Below are 22,495 nucleotides of genomic sequence, written 5' to 3' on the forward strand. Positions count from 1 at the left end.
CCAAAAGTTGATTTCCAAACCTGCTTAGCGGTTCCCTGAGAATATAAGTTATTTCAAAGAGAAAGTGTCAACAATTAAGTTGGTGAGTTCGTAAGTAGTTTAGAAAAATTTAATGTCATTCCCAAATGGGTGTATGTTTTCCAGAAAACTCAGTATTTCAAATGTAAAGAGTTATGACTGGTTGTGTTGAAAATGAATGTATTAGATCCAGAAAATCCCATATTTTCCCTAATGGTTGAGATATGAATTGTTGTGTTTTCCAAGAAAAACCCTTATTTTCTTATACAAGTATGAAATGCATATGAATTTTCGTGTCATAAGTTGTAAATAATTGCACCAGGAAAATCCCTTATCTTCCTATTAGTTATTTGGTTTGTATATAGGAAAAACCCTTATTTTCCTAACATGACTGGCAGTCTCTAAGATCGAAAATCGCAAGAAAACGACATTCTTAAAAGTTGTGTCATAGTTTTATGTAATAAAGCTATACGAAGATCGCATTTGTTAGATGAAGAATAGTTTTAACAGTTACTCGTTCATAAAAGCATAATACCATAATAATTGTATATCCGATGAGTTTATAACCATACTAAACATAATATGCCTGTAACGACGTTCTTCAGGCGTCGCAGCGTTAGGACAACTGTCACCCCAAAGGACGGACTGTAGCTAACAGTCAGGGCGTGGGATCATCACTTCCCGTATAGATCTATACACATTTGACACGTTCTCCGAACGGGAGACTCTGGTTATAGACAGGACTTGCAGCATTACTTTCTAATAAATAAAAGTAATGTTTGAAGATATACACGTCTCATGGATTCTCAACTAAGCCTGTATTAAAGTGATAGTTTTTGTATTCAAAGTTTATCCTTTTTCACAATGTTTGACAAAGCATAAATCATAAGTTTTTAGAATGTATAAAGCGATTTAACAATGAAAGGTACTTTGAATTCATTATATACTTTGCATAAGTCTAATGCACACAAAGTATGACAAGATTTTTCCATAATAGTAATGAGTTCCAAGTGATTTATTCGGTAAAACAAGCGAAGTGAAACTTTATAAAATACACGATAATAACCGTATGTTTACTTGTATTCCCCCCCCCTTATAGAGTATAAAAGCATTTAAAATGTATTTAAAGTGTGTTTGAAAAGGTTATGAACTCACTTGAAAGTTTGAAGATGCCAAGATGGAAAACCGGGCAGAGTTTCGTCTCGGGAAATGGATTTTCCTCAGGATTCTCGAGATTTCTCGGGAGTAAAATCGACCTTCGGGACTTGCACAAAATAACCAGGGCTTCGGGGTAGTGCGAGCACGGAAACGAGGCAAAACGCAAGAAAAAGGAGAGAGAATGAGCAATTTTTCCGGGAACCCTCGCATCCCTTTTATAGGGGGCTGGAACCGCCTCGGTACGTGGGGGGGGGGGGGGGGGGGGAGGCTCGCATAGGGGCAACGTGGACATCTTTTCTTTTAATAAAAATATATCTACATGAATATAATTATATATATAAGACTTGAAGGACTTAGGACCGATAGCTAGCCTTATTTCATGTTCTTGTTTGATGTGGTTTTATGGTATTGGTTGTCCGTCCGACTGTCGTTGAACTCTTCATTATATATATCATATGTATTTGTGTTAGATATGAATGTTTTTATCTTATTCATTACTACTGTTGATCAAAAGCAAGAATTCACTTACTTTATTTAACTATAATAGGTATAGTTAAGACTACTACTAGTTACCTCTACTACTACTATACACACCATAAACTATTAATATTGCAAGCTAGTGCAAGTATGAGAGAACACTCTACTTACTATACTAAAAGTCTACCAAACTAAAGTATAAGAGAATTCACTAATACAAAGTATAACACATTATCTCTATAAGGTACTCTACCGTACTTACACCACGTGACCAGGGATTCCCGAAAGAGAAGCAACACTATATGTATAGATCTATACGGAACGGACACTATTACATCCCGACTATTAACTACAGTCTGAACCGACCAGGCCACGGATGGCACTACATTAGTTCACTACGCATGACCGGGAAGGTCATCGGTACTCTACTACTTCACAATTGGTCACCTGAGAAGTTAAACCTTCATCCAAATAAATACACTAAGACTTAAAGTCTGAATTAATATCCCGAAGTAATTAACGATCTATTACTAACTAAAGTTACAACACTACTACTGTAAACAAGCATAACTTTTCTTCAGCTATATTACTTACATGTGATTTATTATCACAATTTTACAATTGAAGGTTTCAATAATATTACTTTTACACATTCAAAAGATTGACTTACAAACGTGCTTTTTGGAAAATATAGCATTTTCTAGGGATTTCTACCACTCGTAATTACAAATTTCAGTTTTTATACTATAAGTTTGCAAACACTTTTATACTATAATGACACTAAACTCTTATGAACTCACCAGATTTATGCTAATATTCGTTTTCAAAATAACTTGTATCCTCAGGTCAAAGATAGACATGTACATGACAACTTTTGGAGAGGATGGAGCATATACAAGACTCATCTTTTATTATTGTTATACTTTTGGTGTCTATTAATCTTTACACAACACAATTGTAATTATTACCACTTTATATACGAAATGGTTGTTGTTTCTTGTTTTTACTATTATGCAATTGTAATGATACTGTACATGACGTCCTCCACCTCAAAACGTATTCCGCCGTTCTCTGTTTTGGGGTGTGACAGATTGGTATCAGAGCATTGTTTATAGTGAAGCAAGTATATCAACCAATAAAAGATATACGAACTATAAACACTTCGGGACTAAAACACTCTGACCAAGAATATATAGTTTTAAATACTAAAATATTTAATTAACTATATATATATATATATATATATATATATATATATATATATATATATATATATATATATATATTAACCAATACAATGGGTCAGTATCATTCTAGAACAGAACAGAAGTATTAAAGATTGTTGAACAACACAATTAATCTTAGAGACATATAGTCACATCTGGGTGGATGTAGCCTGATCAACTACATCTCTCTAGGAGTGACTAGCATATGCCTAATAATGATTGTGGTGTTGCAACAAGTCTAAAAACTTACCAACACTACCACAAGCTCGTTAGAATAAGAATATTATAGGAGTATTCTGCACTCTACTAACTACATATGTGATAACTAAAAGGGTCGTTACTAGTAGGACAATAGTTGCTAAGTGGATACACCACGGTTACATGTGACTAGGGCGCTATAGACTCAGAATCTGTGACCTTTGCTTCATTTCATGTTCTTGTTTGATTTGGGATATGGAGTTAGGATTGCTTTTTAGAAGGACTATCTTGCTTCAGTTACATGTAATTGGTACGCACTACGCAAGTATTGGCTCGACCAATAATGATCCATCTTATAAGTATCCTAGATTAGTACGTCTATAAGCCTTTTCATTTCCCCCTTTCACGCGTAGATAGCATGGCTGGCTTCCACCATCCCGACGATCCGTATTATCCAAACCATGGCAATGGAGGATGGCTCGACGAGATGCAAGAAGATGATCACCTGATCCCTCTGGATGATCACCATGCTGAAGGCTTGTCGGATAGCTCTAGCTTCGAGCCAGAGGTTAACAACCTGGCCTTAGTAGCTCCAAATCTTAACCCTCTCCCAGTGTTTCAAGGCCCCACTCCCATGTTGGCAATAACCCTGAACCGATGAAGCGAAGAACAGGGTCAGCCGGTACCTTACGATGGAGATCGAAGGTTCTATGACATAAGCAAAGGAGGATCAGCGGACCGAGTCTTGCCCATCATGGTCCGAAGGATTTCCAGGAATGTCGAGCAAGGTCAAGCAGCAATTCACCGAGTTGTAGAGGTTGGTGCTGTTGGGTTTTGAGCAATCTAACACTTCCTAAGTGTGCATGCAACCCTAATAAACCTTGGATCTATGTTTGTCTAAATACATGCAAAATAATAATTTTCCAAGGTTTATAACCTATCTAACATGGCATGGGGAACATTTCAACATAAAAGAGTTAGAAGAGATTACATACCTTTTGGTGAGTTGGGTTCTAAGGAGTTTGAGGGCCAAGCACCAATAGTGTGAATGCCTCAAATGGAATCACAAACACCACAAACTCTTGGAAAACTTTGAGAGAGAATACACCTTGTATAAAATCGGCCACACACATGCACACACACACTAGTTCACTAGTTTTCTCTTAGGCTTCATTTCATGCTCCATAAGCATGCTTATATAGTATGCATGGTTAGGGTGAAACCCTAATAACCCATGTCTTTTCCTTTCCAAGGATCCATGGGTTAAAAGCTCCATGGATCATCCATGGACTTCCACATAAGCCTAGCCCATTAACAAATGAGTATTAGCCCACACTATATAATACAAATAGCCCATAATTTAATTAGTATTCCTTTTAATCTCTAAATTAATTCATAATTAATTTAAGACTAAAACTAATTAAATAACGTAATTTCATATTAATATATTATAACTCATAATATATTAATAAACATATGTGTATAACTCTCATAAAATTATCCCTAATAGTTTGGATGAGATGCAACCCAAATGGACCATGCCGGTCGGGTCAAGTATATACCAAATAAGTTATGGACTTAGACACCTTATCCAACAGACTCCCACTTGGATAAGTCTAATAACTATATTTGCCTATAACTTCAGGAACCAACCAACAATCGTAGCTCTCGAAAACTCCCTCGAACAATGAAGACTCTGTCGAACTATGAAGCGCCATTTTAGATAAGTGATCACATAATCCTCTGTTCTCATGATATCTGCCGGACAAACACATGGAACTATGTCTTGCTTATTGTCTAGCAGTTGTTTCTCGATTTTCCGATTTGTTTGACGAAGAACTTCACTGAACACATCGGTTTAGTTCTGACCAGGCCTGGTACATGGGTCAACACAAAATCATCGAGGGGCCCAGATATCGCTTCTATTTCTAGAAGGAACAGATAAACTTCGACTGATATGCTTGTTCTACTACTTATTGAATTGTACACAAAGGCACGTTTTATAACATCAAGTTACTGATGCGTTTACGTGCAATCAATGCACAACCAACTCATAGGTAACAACTCATATCTCTAGGTTTAAAGATTTATATGATGTTATCGTCTCACGATCACTCGAGATAAATTCCATGAAATGATACAAGTGAGCGTGGGTTTATACCAATACTCATAACTTATGAGTACTCATGAATGTTGCAGCAACCATTGCCATGTCTAAACACCTTTAAGGCATCTACAAACCCAATTCATGACAATCTTGATTCATACCTACTTCCGACGTATGATCGATTGTGGAGGTTTGAATAAATTAATTCTTCTGGAAGTCAAAACATGCAAAACTGAAACAATAGTAAATAATTGACAATGATAGTAACACTTTACTCATAAATAAATCACAAATTTTATTCATCATCAAACGTCGATTACATTTTACAAGTTTCAGGAAAACTATATAATCTGTAAAACTAATATCGTCCCTCAGCCCGATGCGTCTCGCATGCTGAAAATGCTTAATCCTCGTCAGTCCCTTCGTAAGGGGATCTGCAGGATTCTCATCCGACGATATCCTCCTTGTCACAAGGAGTCCTTCTTCAATCTTGTGTCTTATGAAGTGATATTTTCTGTCAATTTGTCGGGATCTGCCATGATCTCTTGGTTCCTTGGCTAAGGTAACCGCACTATTGTTCTCACAGAAAATCTCTATAGGTTCCTTAATAGCTGGTACAACTCCAAGGTCTCCGATGAAGTTCTTTAGCCATATCGCCTCCATCGCTGCTTCACTCGCTCCTATATACTCTGATTCACAAGTCGAATCAGCCACCGTCTCCTGCTTGGAACTCTTCCAAGAAATTGCCCCTCCATTTAAGGTAAAGATCCAGCCCGACTGAGAGCGGAAATTATCCCTATCAGTCTGAAAACCAGCATCACTATACCCTAATACTTTAAAGTCATCACTGCCACCAAGGGTAAGGATCCAATCCTTAGTCCTCTGTAGGTACTTGAGAATGTTCTTTACCGCAGTCCAATGAGCCTTGCCAGGGTTCCCCTGATACCTGCTGACCATGCTCAAAGCAAATGCCACATCAGGACGGGTACAAGTCATGGCATACATGATTGAGCCAACTGCGGAAGCATATGGTAATTGGCTCATCTCAGCTATCTCTGCCTCTGTACTCGGACTCTGAGTCTTACTCAGTTTGGTATTGCTTTGGATCGGTAAATCTCCTTTCTTGGAATTCTCCATGTTGAACCTTTTCAACACCTTATCCAAGTAGATACTCTGACTAAGTCCAATTAGTCTTCTACTCCTTTCTCTTAATATCCTTATCCCTAGGATATAGGTAGCCTCCCCTAGGTCCTTCATAGCAAAGCACTACCCAAGCCAGGACTTAACCTCCTGCAAGGTTGGGATGTCATTTCCTATGAGTAGTATGTCATCCACATACAGTACCAAGAAGCTAACTATACTCCCACTAGCTCTGACATACACGCAAGACTCATCTTCGCTTCTCGAGAAGCCAAACTCTTTTACCTTCTCATCAAAACAAAGATTCCATCTACGAGATGCTTGTTTTAATCCATAAATGGATTTCTCAAGCTTGCATACTCTATTAGGGTACTCTGCATTGACAAGACCCTCTGGCTGATTCATGTACACATCCTCAGCCAACTTTCCGTTAAGGAAGGCGGTTTTGACATCCATTTGCCATATTTCATAATCATGAAATGCTGCAATGGCTAACATAATCCTAATAGACTTAATCTTTGCTACCGGAAAGAAGGTTTCATCATAATCAATACCTTGAGTTTGAGTAAAACCCTTCGCAACCAGTCGAGCCTTATAAGTATGCACTTTTCCTTCCATGTCGGTCTTCTTCTTGAAGATCCATTTGCACCCGACTGTTTTACGGCCTGGTACATTGTCAACCAAGTTCCAAACTTGATTGTCATACATGGACTGTATCTCGTTGTCCATAGCCTCCTTCCATTTAGCAGACTCCGGGCCTGCCATGGCTTCCTTAACACTGCTAGGTTCATCCAAATTTACTAGTGTACTATCACTAATAAACGTATCACCTTCCGTAGTAATATGAAAACCATAATAAAACGAAGGTGTGTTCCTAACCCGTGTGGAACGCCTCGGAGGTACAGACTCGTCAGCTGGATCAACAGGAGTTTCCTCCTCAGGTTGATTGCTAGTGTCTGAGGTTCCTTCACCAATTGAATCTTGAATTTCTTCAAGATCAATCTGCCTCCCATTGTCTCCTTGGCTTATAAATTCTTTCTCGCGAAAGATCCCCCTTCGTGCTACAAAGACCACATTCTCACTGGGTCTGTAGAAGAGGTAACCGAAGGATTTCTGTGGGTAGCCGATGAAAATACACCTTTCACTTCGGGGTTCAAGTTTATCATGAGTTTCATGCCTCACGAAAGCTTCGCAACCCCAAACTTTGATGTGGTCCAAATTGGGAACCTTCCCAGTCCACATCTCATGAGGTGTTTTGGTAACCTTCTTTGTAGGGACTAGATTAAGGATATGGGTGGCAGTCTCTAAGGCATACCCCCAAAAAGGGATTGGTAACGAAACTCGACTCATCATAGAGCGAACTATGTCCAACAAAGTTCGATTACGCCTCTCAGCTACACCATTCAACTGTGGTGTCCTGGGAGGAGTCAATTGTGAGACAACCCCACACTCCTTAAGATAGTCAAGGAACTCGGTACTAAGATACTCACCACCTCGATCGGATCGAAGCATCTTAATGTTCCTGCCCAATTGATTTTCTACTTCCTGCTTGAATTCCTTAAACCTTTCAAAGGTTTCTGACTTATGTTTGATTAAGTAGACATACCCATATCTACTAAAATCATCAATAAAAGCCACATAATAACGATTAGCATCCCTTGTGGCGGTTTTGAATGGCCCACATACATATACATGTATTAGGTCCAACAAACCTTCACCCCTCTCACAAATTCCAGTGAAGGGTGATTTTGTCATTTTTCCAAGTAGACAAGATTCACAACTATCATCTGATTTAAGGTCAAATGATTCCAAGACTCCACTCTTTTGGAGTTGGCCTATGCGTTTCTTGTTTACATGTCCAAGACGACAATGCCACAATGATGCTTTATCTAGGCTAGTAGAAGAATCAATATACAACACATTATTTGCTAAGTTGTCTACAATCGACACAGTTTCATACACACCATCACAAGGTAACGCTTTAAAATAAAACACATTTTTATAGAAAGCATTAATACCACCACATTCATTATCAAACGAAAAGGTAAAACCTTGTTTGTACAATGCATGAAAAGAAATAATATTGCTCGCCATTTCAGAAGACTACACACATTTATTCAAATCTAATTTTAACCCATTATTAAGCAATAAAGTATAAACTCCAATCTTGGAAACAGGTGAAGCCTTCCTATTCCCCATGATTAAGTTTATCTTCCCATGCTCCACATCCTCACTTCTTCTTAGGCCCTGCAAATCATAACATATGTGAATACCACATCCTGTATCAAGCACCCAAGAGTTAGAGTATGTTGAGTAATTAGACAATATAGTGTAAATACCTACATAGGTGGGTTTCACTTTCCCATCCTTTAGATCCTGCAAGTACTTAGGGCAGTTTCGCTTCCAATGTGCCTTTTCATATAAAAGCATTCAGCATCCTTGGGAATGGCAGAAGGAGTGGCAGAACCATTCTTGGTCTTTGATGAGGAGCTTTCAAGAGACTTTCCCTTGGTACCCTTCGAAGGGTGCTTCCTCTTTTTCCCTTTGCCTTGCCCAATAGCTAAAACAGGGGTAGATGTTGGAGTAGGAGTAGTAGAGGTAACAACCGCTTTACCCTTAAGACCGGTTTCTGCGGTCTTCAAGAGTCCTTGAAGCTTGCTGAGCGTAACTTCCTCCTTGTTCATATGATATATCATTCGAAAATGATCATAACAAGAAGGCAAGGAGTGCAAAATGATGTCAATTGCCAACTCCTCGGGGATGTTAACATTCAGCTTTAGCAAACGGTCCACATACCTTTGCATCTTTTGCATGTGGCCCGTGACGGATTCACCGTCCTTCATGCGGGTAGTTATTATGGAGGAGATTATTTCATACCGCTCCTGACGAGCACTCTGATGGTACCTTTCCATCAGGTCTTGGTGCATCTCAAAAGGGTAGAAATCTTCATACGACTTTTGGAGCTCGGCTGTCATCGTGGCCATCATGATACATGCCACCTTAGTAGCATCTCTCTCATGAGTCCTGAATTCAGCGATCTCCTCAGGAGTAGCAGTAGACTCATCAAGTTCTTTTAACTCCTTATCGAGGACATATTCCTTGTCCTCGTAACGAGTAAACATCTTGATGTTCCTAATCCAATCCATGAAGTTGGAACCATCAAAGATGACCCTCCCACAAAGATTCATGAGAGAGAAAGAACCAGTTGGGTTCGAGCCTGAAGCATTAGTGTTGGAAGACATCTGAAAGAAGAAAGTAAGTTTAGATTAGATATTTAGGATCCTTAATAAGACACCCAAATGTAATATTAAGGCTAGGATCCAATCACAATATATTACTCATAGAAGAGGGATGTCGTAATCTAAGTAATAATATATTTGAAAGGTAGGTGAATGACGATTCACCAATTTCCACCATGAAAACGAAATGATTTATTAGGTTTAATTGGATTTGAAATTCCTAGATTCTTTTGAGATTCATTGAACTTTTCAATGGCATGTTTCAATCTCGATTGTGCCCTTCAAGTTTTGTGACTGGGATGCCGAGGATCACAAAACAAGGTTTGAATAACCATGCTAATTCACTTGGTACTCTTAATATTATCACCTAGTCAATGTGCCGGTTAACCACACACGCTCCATTGATCTATGACAAACATTAAGTCACCCTTCGTGATCCTTACTAGTCCTAGTTAGTGTGCCGGTTAACCACACACGCTCCACCAATGACTTGGTAAGGTACAAAGTGTGAATTCCATGGACTAGCACCGTGTTCACATTTTCCTAAAATAACTAAGATTGGGAATTAAAAGAGTTTAGTTATTTTATAATATTCATTATACTTTTAATGAGGATTTAAAGTCATTGTTCTACCCGTTCGGCTAACGACCCTCCACCGATCAAGCAAGCGGTGGGTGAGAGTATACACCCATTAAGTCGCCATTTTATAGGCAACAACCTTATACCCACCTTATAGACCGACTTCGTGAATGAGGCCTATTAACGGTAAAACGACTTATTCTTATACATATATATAATAATTAACCATTAATGTTATAAATAGTATAAGGGTTGAATTTTAACTATTAAAACTCTAAGGTTTGGAATTAAAGTTTATTAAAGTGTGTGAAACTTTACAAATTCCAAAACTTGAGGGCAAGTTTTGTAACTTTGCAAAACTCTTCATTTCATAACTTATGAATTAAAGGTTCATAAAAATGAGGACTCTTCATTTTCATGTAACTTATGTGTTTTAAGTGTGTGTTAAATGAAAGTGACCTTTGGTAATCCATAACTTGAGGACAAATTATGAATCCCATTAAAACACATAAATGATCAAGAATTAATTCTAAACAATTCAGCAAATAATTCCTATCATTTTCTAAATTCATAAGAACATGAACATGATCATCAAAAATTCAAGAATTATATGAACAGATAAAATCATGGAATTTTGACATATGCTATTGTAAATGGATTAGAACAACCATTACACCAACTAAAATAAGTTTTATAACACCAAAACAATTCAGGGTAATGTTTCTAGTCCATTTCCAGCAGCAAAAGTCGAGAATCTGCACTCTTTCGATCCTACTCGTCGAGTGCATGAACTGACTCGCCGAGTAGGTTGAAGTTTGCCTTGGACTCGTCGAGTCCCCCCAATGGACTCGGCGAGTCCATCATGCTGACAGCAACGATTTTGACTTTTTTTCACTATTTTGCATCAAGTATCAAACAAGTAAGCCTAGGCTCTGATACCACTGTTGGGTTTTGAGCAATCTAACACTTCCTAAGTGTGCATGCAACCCTAATAAACCTTGGATCTATGTTTGTCTAAATACATGCAAAATAATAATTTTCCAAGGTTTATAACCTATCTAACATGGCATGGGGAACATTTCAACATAAAAGAGTTAGAAGAGATTACATACCTTTTGGTGAGTTGGGTTCTAAGGAGTTTGAGGGCCAAGCACCAATAGTGTGAATGCCTCAAATGGAATCACAAACACCACAAACTCTTGGAAAACTTTGAGAGAGAATACACCTTGTATAAAATCGACCACACACATGCACACACACACTAGTTCACTAGTTTTCTCTTAGGCTTCATTTCATGCTCCATAAGCATGCTTATATAGTATGCATGGTTAGGGTGAAACCCTAATAACCCATGTCTTTTCCTTTCCAAGGATCCATGGGTTAAAAGCTCCATGGATCATCCATGGACTTCCACATAAGCCTAGCCCATTAACAAATGAGTATTAGCCCACACTATATAAAACAAATAGCCCATAATTTAATTAGTATTCCTTTTAATCTCTAAATTAATTCATAATTAATTTAAGACTAAAACTAATTAAATAACGTAATTTCATATTAATATATTATAACTCATAATATATTAATAAACATATGTGTATAACTCTCATAAAATTATCCATAATAGTTTGGATGAGATGCAACCCAAATGGACCATGCCGGTCGGGTCAAGTTTATACCAAATAAGTTATGGACTTAGACACCTTATCCAACAGATGCTAGCTCAAACCTCAACATGGTTCGAATCCGCTAACTTGAAGGAGCCATGGATAGGACAAAGAGGACCAACGAGGCTCTACAGCAGCAGCTAGCTGCATCTCGAGCCAAAGTTATGGAGCTTCGAGCACGTCAAAGGGATCATGAATGACATCTTCAGGAAGTTATGCGTCAACTAGCTGATCGTAGGGTTCACCCAACAAGCGGTTGTCTCCCATAGAAGATGTCTAACTATCTCACTATTTTGTTTAAGGACTAGCCTTTCCTTTCTATGCTCAATAGAGCACTTGTGTGTAAACATTCCTAGCTTGAAATTACTCTAATTAGGCTTTTAGACTGCCAACATTTTCCTTATGATTTGATGTAAGACCTACTGTTAGGTCACTTTTCCCGAACCCGCATTACATCATTAATATCATTAATATTGGCAGTTAACTACTCTATTGCTATGACTCTCTCTCTCTCTAATTTTGAACTATGTTTAGTTAATCCATGAAACACTCTTATCATACTTGTAATATACTCTTACTATTTCTACCAATTCTATGAACTTTCAATAAAAGATGCCTCCTCGCAAGCGCCCAACCAGAGGCAGACAAGCAGCTCAAACCCCTCCTCCACCACCTCCTCCTCCGCAGTTCGATCTAGTGTTGTTTCAAACAGCTGTGACCGCAGCCATAGCTCAAATGAACTCTAGCAATGCGAGCGTTGGCAACTCTAGATTTGGTGAAGTCCATCAACCAGTGCAGGGATGTACTTATAAGGACTTCATGAACTGCAAACCTACCTTCTTCGATGGTATCGGAGGAATCCTAGCAATGTCTCAGTGGTTCGAAAGAACTAAGCTTAACTTTGAAATGTGCTCATGTCCCGAGGAGAGCAAAATAAAATTTGCTACTGCCACCCTCACTAACAGGGCTCTAACATGGTGGAACGGCCACGTCAGTGCACTCTCTTTGATAATAGCCAACGCCATGGGCTGGGAAACACTGAAGGATCTCATGAGAGGGGAGTACTGCCCTAAGGGAGAAATCCATAAACTTGAGGAGGAACTCTGGAACCTCAAGATGAAAGGGATTGACATAACAACTTACACAGCTAGGTTCTGCGACTTTCCGGCTATGTGTCCCAACATGATCCCCTCGGAGAGCAAGAAAATCAAACGATACATCCGGGGTTTAGTGCCCCCGTATCAAGGGAATGTTCTATCCTCTCATCCTGCAACCTTTGACAGTGCCAAGGAGTTGGCCCACAGGTTGATCGATCATGAAGCTCCTCCCACTCCAGCAACAAAAACTACAAGTGTCACTGTACCACCCAAATCATACAAAAAAAGGAGGAAACGTGGGGATCGGAAGAAGGAGAAAAGAACTCAACCTTCTTCCAAAAACCAGCAGATCGTGGTTGTCCATGCTGCCACCACTCCTGCTACTCCTGCACCGGCGAAAGCATATGTTGGGAACCTGCCCAAGTGTCCCAAGTGCCCCTTCCATCATAACAGCCCCTGCTGTGAATTGCAATGCACCAGCTGCAGCCGGAAGGGCCATACTATTCGATTTTGCAGAGCCCACCCAGACCTATCTCGCAAGTCCCTAGTTCGGGAGTTACCCAGACCTGTTATGGCTACGGTGAAGCGGGCCATTTCAAGAAGAACTGTCTGAAAGTTGGGAATACGGGAGGAACCGAAAGACTACTCGCTATTGGCCACAATGAAGCAGTAGCGGACCCCACAGTAGTCATGGGTACATTTGTTCTCAACAACTCTTGTGCCTGTGTCTTATTCGATAGTGGTGCAGAAAGAAGCCTCATAAACCAAAACTTTAAACACTTACTTAAACAATCGCTGCAACCACTAAAAGAAACATTCATCGTAGAAATGGCTAACGGAAAGACCGAAAGCTCTAACAAAATTTACATAGGTTGTACCCTCACATTAGACGATCATTCATTCCCAATTGACCTCATACCGGTCTCGATCAAGAGTTCGATGTCATTGTTGGCATGGACTGGTTGAGTCTTCATCGCGCTGATATTCTATGTTTCAACAAAGCCATCCGCCTAAATCCACTGAATCGCGAAACTCTGTTAATCTACAGAGACAAACCCAGTACGAGCCTTCGTATCATCTCAAGTATTCAAGCCCAGAAGTACTTGTGTAAGGAATATTGTGCCTTTCTTGCACACATCGTCGACACGAGCCAGAAAGTGAAAGATCCAAAAGAAATCCCTGTTGTATGCGATTTCCCTGACGTCTTCCCGGAATACCTTCCAGGTTTACCTCCCAAATGTAAGGTTGAGTTCAGAATCTACCTAATCCCAGGAGCTACCCCCTGTAGCTAAGTCGCCCTATCGTTTAGCGCCTGCTGAGATGCAAGAACTATCCAGTCAACTTACCGATCTGCTCAGCAAGGGCTTTATAAGACCGAGCTTTTCACCTTGGGGAGCTCCGGTCTTGTTCGTGAAGAAGAAAGACGGATCGTGCCATATGTGCATCGATTATAGGGAGCTCAACAAACTCACAGTCAAAAACCGCTACCCTCTTCCTCGTATAGACGACCTATTCGACCAACTACAAGGGGCGAGTTACTTTTCCAAGATTGATCTTAGGTCCGGGTATCTCCAAATGCGAGTCCTTTAGGAGGTTGTTCCGAAGACAGCCTTCCGAACTCGTTATGGGTACTACGAGTTCGTAGCCATGCCCTCGGACTGACTAACGCACCGACAGTGTTCATGGACTTGATGAATAGGGTGTGTCGTCCATACTTAGAGCAGTTCTTCATCATCTTTATTGATGATATACTCGTCTACTCTCGGAGTGTGGAAGAGCACAGAAATCATCTATGATGAGTCTTGGAAACCCTGCGATCGGAGAAGTTATACGCAAAGTTCTCTAAGTGCGAATTTTGGAACCGAAGAGTTAAATTCTTAGGACACGTGGTTAGTGAAGAAGGAATCCATGTAGACCCATCCAAAATTAAAGCCATCGAGAACTGGTCAGCACGAAATACGCCTATGGAAATTCGTCAGTTTCTAGGCCTCGCTGGCTACTACCGCAGATTCATTTTGAACTTCTCTCGGATTGAGAAACCTCTCACTACGTTAATACAGAAAGGCGTACCATTTGATTGGGAAGAGAAGCAGGAGAAGGCATTCCAGACCCTGAAGCGAGCCCTATGCAATGCACCGGTGTTATCCCTTCCCGAAGGAACAGATGGTTTTGTGGTATACTGCGACGCATCGAAACAAGGGCTTGGTTGTGTATTGATACAACAAGGTAAGGTCATCGCCTATGCCTCAAGGCAGTTGAAGACACACGAGATCAACTACACCACGCATGACCTCGAGTTAGGGGCGCTTGTATTCGCCCTGCAGATCTGGAGGCATTACCTGTATGGAACGAAGAGCACAATATACACTGACTACAAAAGCCTCCATCACATACTGAACCAAAAGGAGCTCAATATGAGGCAACGACGGTGGGTCGAACTACTCAATGATTATGACTGCGAGATTCGCTATCACCCGGGAAAAGCCAATGTAATAGCGGACACGCTGAGTAGAAAAGTGTATTCTGGCCGAAGAGTTAAGTCACTAGCAATGACTATCCGTTCACATCTATCCGCACAAATTAAGGAGGCTCAAATCGAAGCCTTAAAGCCCGAGAATGTGGCGGGTGAGTCCTTGCGAGGAATGGTTAAGAACTTGGAGGTCAAGGGTGACGGAGCCTATTATGAAAGAAGCGCACAACACTCAATACTTCGTTCACCCAGGTTCAGATAAGATGTATCTGGATCTCAAAAAGCTATACTGGTGGCCTAACATGAAAGAAGAGATTGCTACCTTTGTGAGCAAATGCCTTACTTGCGCAAAGGTCAAAGTTGAATACCAGAAGCCATCAGGTATCCTCCAACAACCAGAGATACCGGAATAGAAATGGGAGAGGCTCACCATGGATTTCATAACCAAGATACCCAAGAAAACGGTTAGATTGGATACCATATGGGTCACCGTTGACAGATTGACCAAATCCGCACACATCCTACCCATCAAAGAAACAAACAAGATGAGGAAACTCAAAAGAACATACATTAAGGAGGTAGTTCGATTGCATGGTGTCCCTGTATCTATTATCTCGGATAGAGATAGTAGGTTTACTTCTAGATTTTCGCAATCACTGCAAAGCGCCTTAGGGACAAGGTTGGACATGAGTAAAACCTATCATCCGGAGACTGACGGACAAAGTGAGAGGACGATCCAAACTTTAGAAGATATGTTGCGAGCCCGTGTGATTGACTTTGGTAAGTCGTGGGATACACACTTACCTCTTGTGGAGTTTTCCTACAATAATAGCTATCATACGAGCATCAAGGCAGCTCCATTTGAAGCCCTCTACGGTCGGAAGTGCAGATCCCCTCTGTGCTGGGCTGAGGTGGGTGACACTCAGTTAGCTAAAGGACGTGTTAAGTAACATACATCCCACCTTCCATGTCTCAAACTTGAAGAAATGCCTTCCCGACAAGACTATTGTTATTCCACTCGATGAGATTAAAATCAACGAGAGCCTCAACTTCGTGGAAGATCCGGTGGAGATTATGGACCCGGAGGTCAAACGAAGGAAACAAGGCCGCATCCCAATTGTGAAGGTTCGATGGAATGCCAAATGAGGACCGGAGTTCACTTGGGAGCGCAAAGATCAAATGAAACTAAAATATCCCCATCTCTTTGATTAGTAGTACTATAATAACTTTACTGCTTGTACTCTAAATTTCAGGATGAAATTTCCTTAACGGGGGGAATGATATGACAACCCAAAATTTATTCCGTCATTATAACCCGTTTCCGTTAATAGAATATTCTATTTTATAAAAGTTCCATTAAATTGGGGTCGAAAAATAAATAAATGCTTTATTTATTTGTGTTTTATGTCAATAACATCGTAATAAAATAAATAAAAACAAGTAAATTATCTTTCCATTTTATTGGAAAAAGTTTATTTTTAATTACGACCATTTAACCGGGTAAAAGTTTAAACCTCGTTAAACATAAGTATCGGGTAGTTGTATACCGGGTACAAAACCCAAGCCTTATATAAAGGAGGGTGGACACTCCATAGAAACCTTTTACCATACTAGACCCACTTTCTCTCTCTAACTCGTTTTCACCCGAAAACCCCATGTTTCTGCCTCCAAAACGTAAGTTCTCTTACCCTAACTTGTTGTAAACATCATTGATTTGTGTTTTAACCCAAAAATCATTCAAGAAAGTGAATAGAAAGGAGTTCACGGCCTAAGAAGCTCCTAAGGCCGTAAACACCTAAAATGGTGCCAAAAATGTGAAAACTCCTCCCTTTAGACTTAAAAACTAGTTTAGGGTTAAACCTAGAAGTGTTCGAGCCTTGAATCATCAAATTTAGGGACTTGGAAGGAGGTTTACGGCCCAAGCACATGCTTAAGATATGACCAAGCCCATAACACTTCCAAAACTCATTTAATCTTAAGATATGACCAAGGGACTTGCTAGTTCGGACTTGGAACATTTAAACACCAACATTTGAGGGATAAAATAGAGTTTACGACCCAAGAATATGCTTAGACCGTAAACTCCCCTAAACCATGTCAAATGAAGGTTTAAGTCCCCTAAAGAGCCTTATACCCTTACTAGAACATGTTAGGAGTGAACCAAGAACCTTAGAATCAATGATTGGAGGTGTACAAGCGTTTACTACCGTAAAACATGGCTTTTATGGCCGTAAACTCCCAAGGAGTGGTATTTGGACCGTAAACTCCAAGGGAGTACACTCTTGGACTCTTTAACACCCCTATACCCTTGTATACTACCTTAGAACTGCTTCTAGAACCACCAATGGCTTGAAACCACTCACTTACATTCCTCCCATGAGTTTATGGCCGTAAACTCATGGGGGATGAGGTCCCCTAACCATAAACTCACTTAAGGTGACTTTTAGAAGAGTAAACTCCATGGTGAAGTCATACACTCTATCCTTGCAACCGTTTAGCCTTCTAGCACTCAACCATAAGATCCTTAAACACCTTTGGATGCCTATACGTGTTTAATTAGGGTTTAAACCACTAATTGTTTGTAAACATATGTCTTCATATGTTACTAGGGTCATAAAGGGTGTAAAAGTCCTTACATGACACCAAACGCTCATTCGACACTCACACCCGATCTACTCATTTCAGGTGAGTTCATACCCCTTAATGAACCTTTTAAATGTTTTTATATGTTTTAGGGGGGGGGGGGGAATACAAGTACATTGCTACATGTTTTATTATCAAATCATATGTGATTTACAATCTATCATCAAAAAGGGATTACTTTATAATTTTAGATACTTGTCAACAAAATTGTTTTAACTAATTATCAAATGTGCCTTTAAGGTTAAATTGTTGTTAAACTATTTCAAAACTATGTTTCAACACCTTTTCTTTTAATAAAAATATATCTACATTAACATAATTATATATATAAGACTTGAAGGACTTGGGACCGATAGCTGGCCTTATTTCCTGTTCTTGTTTGATGTGGTTTTAGGGTATTGGTTGTCCGTCCGACTGTCGTTGAACTCTTCATTATATATATATATATATCATATGTATTTGTGTTAGAAATGAATGTTTTTATCTTATTCATTACTACTGTTGATCAAAAGCAAGAATTCACATACTCTATTTAACTATAATAGGTATAGTTAAGACTACTACTAGTTACCTCTACTACTACTATAAACACCATAAATTGTTAATATTGTAAGCTAGTGCAAGTATGAGAGAACACTCTACTTACTATACTAAAAGTCTACCATACTAAAGCTTAAGAGAATTCACTAATACAAAGTATAACACATTATCTCTATAAGGTACTCTACCGTACTTACACCACGTGACCAGGGTTTCCCAAAAGAGAAGCAACACTATATGTATAGATCTATACGAAAGAGACACTATTACATCTTGACTATTAACTACAGTCTGAGCCGACCAGGCCAGGGATGGCACTACATTACTTCACTACGCATGACCGGGAAGGTCATCGGTACTCTACTACTTCACAATTGGTCACCTGAGAAGTTAAACCTTCATCCAAATAAATACAGTAAGACTTAAAGTCTGAATTAATATCCCGAAGTAATTAAAGATCTATTACTAGCTAAAGTTACAACACTACTACTGTAAACAAGCATAACTTTTCTTCGGCTATATTACTTACATGAGATTTATTATCACACTTTTACAATTGAAGGTTTCAACAATATTACTTCTACACACTCTAAAGATTCACTTACAAACGCGCTTTCTGGAATATATGGGATTTTCTAGGGATTTCTACCACTTGTAATACAAATTTCAGTTTTTATACTATAAGTTCGCAAACACTTTTATACTACAATGACACTAAACTCTTATGAACTCACCAGCTTTATGTTGATATTCGTTTTCAAAATAACTTGTATCCTCAGGTAAAAGATAGACAGGTACACGACAGCTTTTGGAGAGGACGGAGCATATACAAGACTCATCTTTTATTTTTGTTTTACTTTTGGTGTCTATTAAACTTTACAGAACACAATTGTAATTATTACCACTCTATATATGAAGTGGTTGTTGTTTCTTGTTTTTACTATTATGCAATTGTAATGATACTGTACATGACGGCCTCCACCCAAGAACGTATTCCGCCATTCTCGGTTTTTGGGGTGTGACACACTCACAGATACATACATAATTAAACCACCCCTTATCCATGTGAATGTGGTTCACTAATGGAACTAAAAAGATATCTAAATTGATAGAATCTCCTTAATTGGCTAGAATCACATACATGAATGAAACTAAATCTTGTGTCATACACCATATTAACCTTATATGATTCTCAGCAACACCTAACACTCTAGCCACAAGATTAATCCACCCAAAATAGATTACACCCGATTGGTAAGGGAAAAATAAATTGATAGATCTGTTAAGCATTAACCTCCTCTCATGGCCCCCCTTAAAAAAGAAATACCCTTTCTTGTTGCTCGGTATGATCCTGTTAGGATTGCTTTGATAGAATTCAACAGTTTTGAGGTTAGATATAAAACTTTCAAAAACATGCAAAATTTGATAACAACATTGATTTTGGTGATTGATGAGGGCTTCGATTCCAACAACCAATGGAAATTGAGGGATGAATGCACAATGAAAGCAAACTGACATAATTTCAGTACAAATTTTAGTTGATTGTATTATCTCCTTAAACTAAGGTGAACAAGAATGTTCTTTAAGCTGTAAATATAATCATCCAGAAGTCTAGAACCTATTTATTATGAAACTTATTTGATGAAGCAAACGAATTAATATGGTTAGATTATGGCTATTAAGATGGATCTTCATGACCCACAGAGGGAGGATAGTTCATGCAGTTCCGGGAATCAACTACGTCATATATGGAAGCAGGTTGTGCCACAAGGTGCATTTTGATTTGCTACATGACCCTATAAAGGATCTCACTGTTAAGTTATATTTATTTAGAGACTTTCTTCGCCCTGAAAGGATAAAATATTTGTTATATGTTTCTTGTCCAAAGATTTGTTGAATAAATAATAACATTGATTACCAACAACATTATTCATTAATTCTTATTTTGTAATGATGGATGCATCAGGATCTTTAAAGAAGTAGAATAAAAAAGATGGTTGACTAGTTTGTCATCCATGAAATAGTTATATAAAGAAAATCCAAATACCAAAACAATTAAACTAAAAGAAATTATCACAAATATTATATTAAAAGAAAAAGAAGGCAATACTAGCTAGCTACTCTAAAATTAATTAAAAATAATGAAAAGAGTATATATCTGCATTCACATGACATTGATTTTAAATGCTTTTGATGCCAATGGATGTCTGCAAATCATTGAAAAAATCTTGTACAAAAAATTGCATCGGTAACCAACTTGTCAGGCTATTAAAAGCCCACATGGAAACTACATACGACAAGACACCTTGAGCGGTCTCACATTTTAATTGATGTAGTTACAAAGAACTAAGTTAATCCCATGGATGTGGGATGGATTTTAGGTACTATGAACCCATAAATAATACATACATACTCAACCCACCATTCATTCATTTGAATATGGGTAAATGGAACTAAAAACGTATTTATATTGATAGGATCTCTTAAATTGGATACAATCCCAACGTACTTACGATTTAACTTGTACGCTAAGCGTACATAGGAGTACGCCCAACATACTTATCAGATATGGGCTTGGAGTATTTTGGGCCTCGGGTTGGGCCAAGTAGTGGACTTTGGGCCTTTGGGCCTTAGTTAACCATCAGAAGTTAGAAGTTAGATGTTTTGGGCCAAGAATATGTTTTGGCTTAGGGTAAGGCCAATTAGAGGGATTAGGCCCAATTTAGCAAATTAGGACATTAGTGGGTTACAAATGCGCTTGGAAAGCCTACCTAGTGTTGGTTTTGGTTTTGGATTTGGGCCTTAGTTTTTGGATCATATTGGGCAAGGGGTAAAATGATCATTTTACCACCATGCATGGATTAGGGGTTATGGCATGGGACCCAACTGGTAATTGGGTATGTTGATCAATATTGATAGCTCAGGAATGGGACAGGGCAGCAGTTAAAAATTTCTTTCGGAAAGCTTCTGCACTTGAGGTGAGTCTCCTTAGCATACTAATGGGTCTAAGGCACCAAGGCCGACACATTTTATGATAGTTGGTATGCTTGTGCGACATATTTTTCCAGTAATATGTGGTAGAGATAACTTTTACAGCTAATGGTAGAGATAGCCTTCATGGCTAATGGTAGAGATAGTCTTCAAGGTAATGGTAGAGATAGCCTTTACGAATAGTAGTAGAGATAGCCTTTATGGCTAAGGGTAGAGATAGACATTATGGCTAAGTGTAGAGATAGCCTTTGTGGCTAATGGTATAGATAGATTTTATAGTTGACTGGTATGTGACATGTGGTAGAGGTAGTTTTTTATAGCTAATGGATATGTATTATGTGGTACAGGTAGCTTTTATAGCTAGTTGATATGCGTTATGTGGTAGAGGTAGCATTTATAGATAACATAATATGTAGATTGTGTGTGAAAGCTCTAGACATGAACATAAATCTGATCGACGATGGTGATTTTGATCATGATTAAATTGTGGGTCCGACTCCTAGATCAACACCTCACGAATAGGTCAGGGAAAGATGGTATAGAAGTCAATATAGGCAAGGATTGAGCCATGGATTTGGCGTGTACAAATTCTACATTAGAGATTCATATTTCGGTGAATGGTCAAAAGGTCAAGGTCATCGATGTTCAAGGCAACGATTGAGGCATGGATTTGGTGTGTATAGATTCATCGCCAACTAATATCTTGAGTGACATCAAGCAATGGCTGACACATACTCTGTGCTTGCGAAAAATGGCAATTGATCCTTGGTTCATCCCATTTCTTATGGTAACATTGTTTAATCCAAGTGGGTTTACAGGTTGATTTGTGACAAATTAGTGTTATTACTCGCTACAAAGCCATGGATGTGGGATTCATACTTGTGAAAACGGTAGCAGATATGGCGGACAATTCAGATGGCTTATTAAACATTGTCTTGGCCATTA

Source organism: Lactuca saligna, chromosome 2, assembly GCF_052625555.1.
Source record: "Lactuca saligna cultivar CGN05327 chromosome 2, ASM5262555v1, whole genome shotgun sequence".
In the NCBI taxonomy this organism is placed as follows: Eukaryota; Viridiplantae; Streptophyta; class Magnoliopsida; order Asterales; family Asteraceae; genus Lactuca; species Lactuca saligna.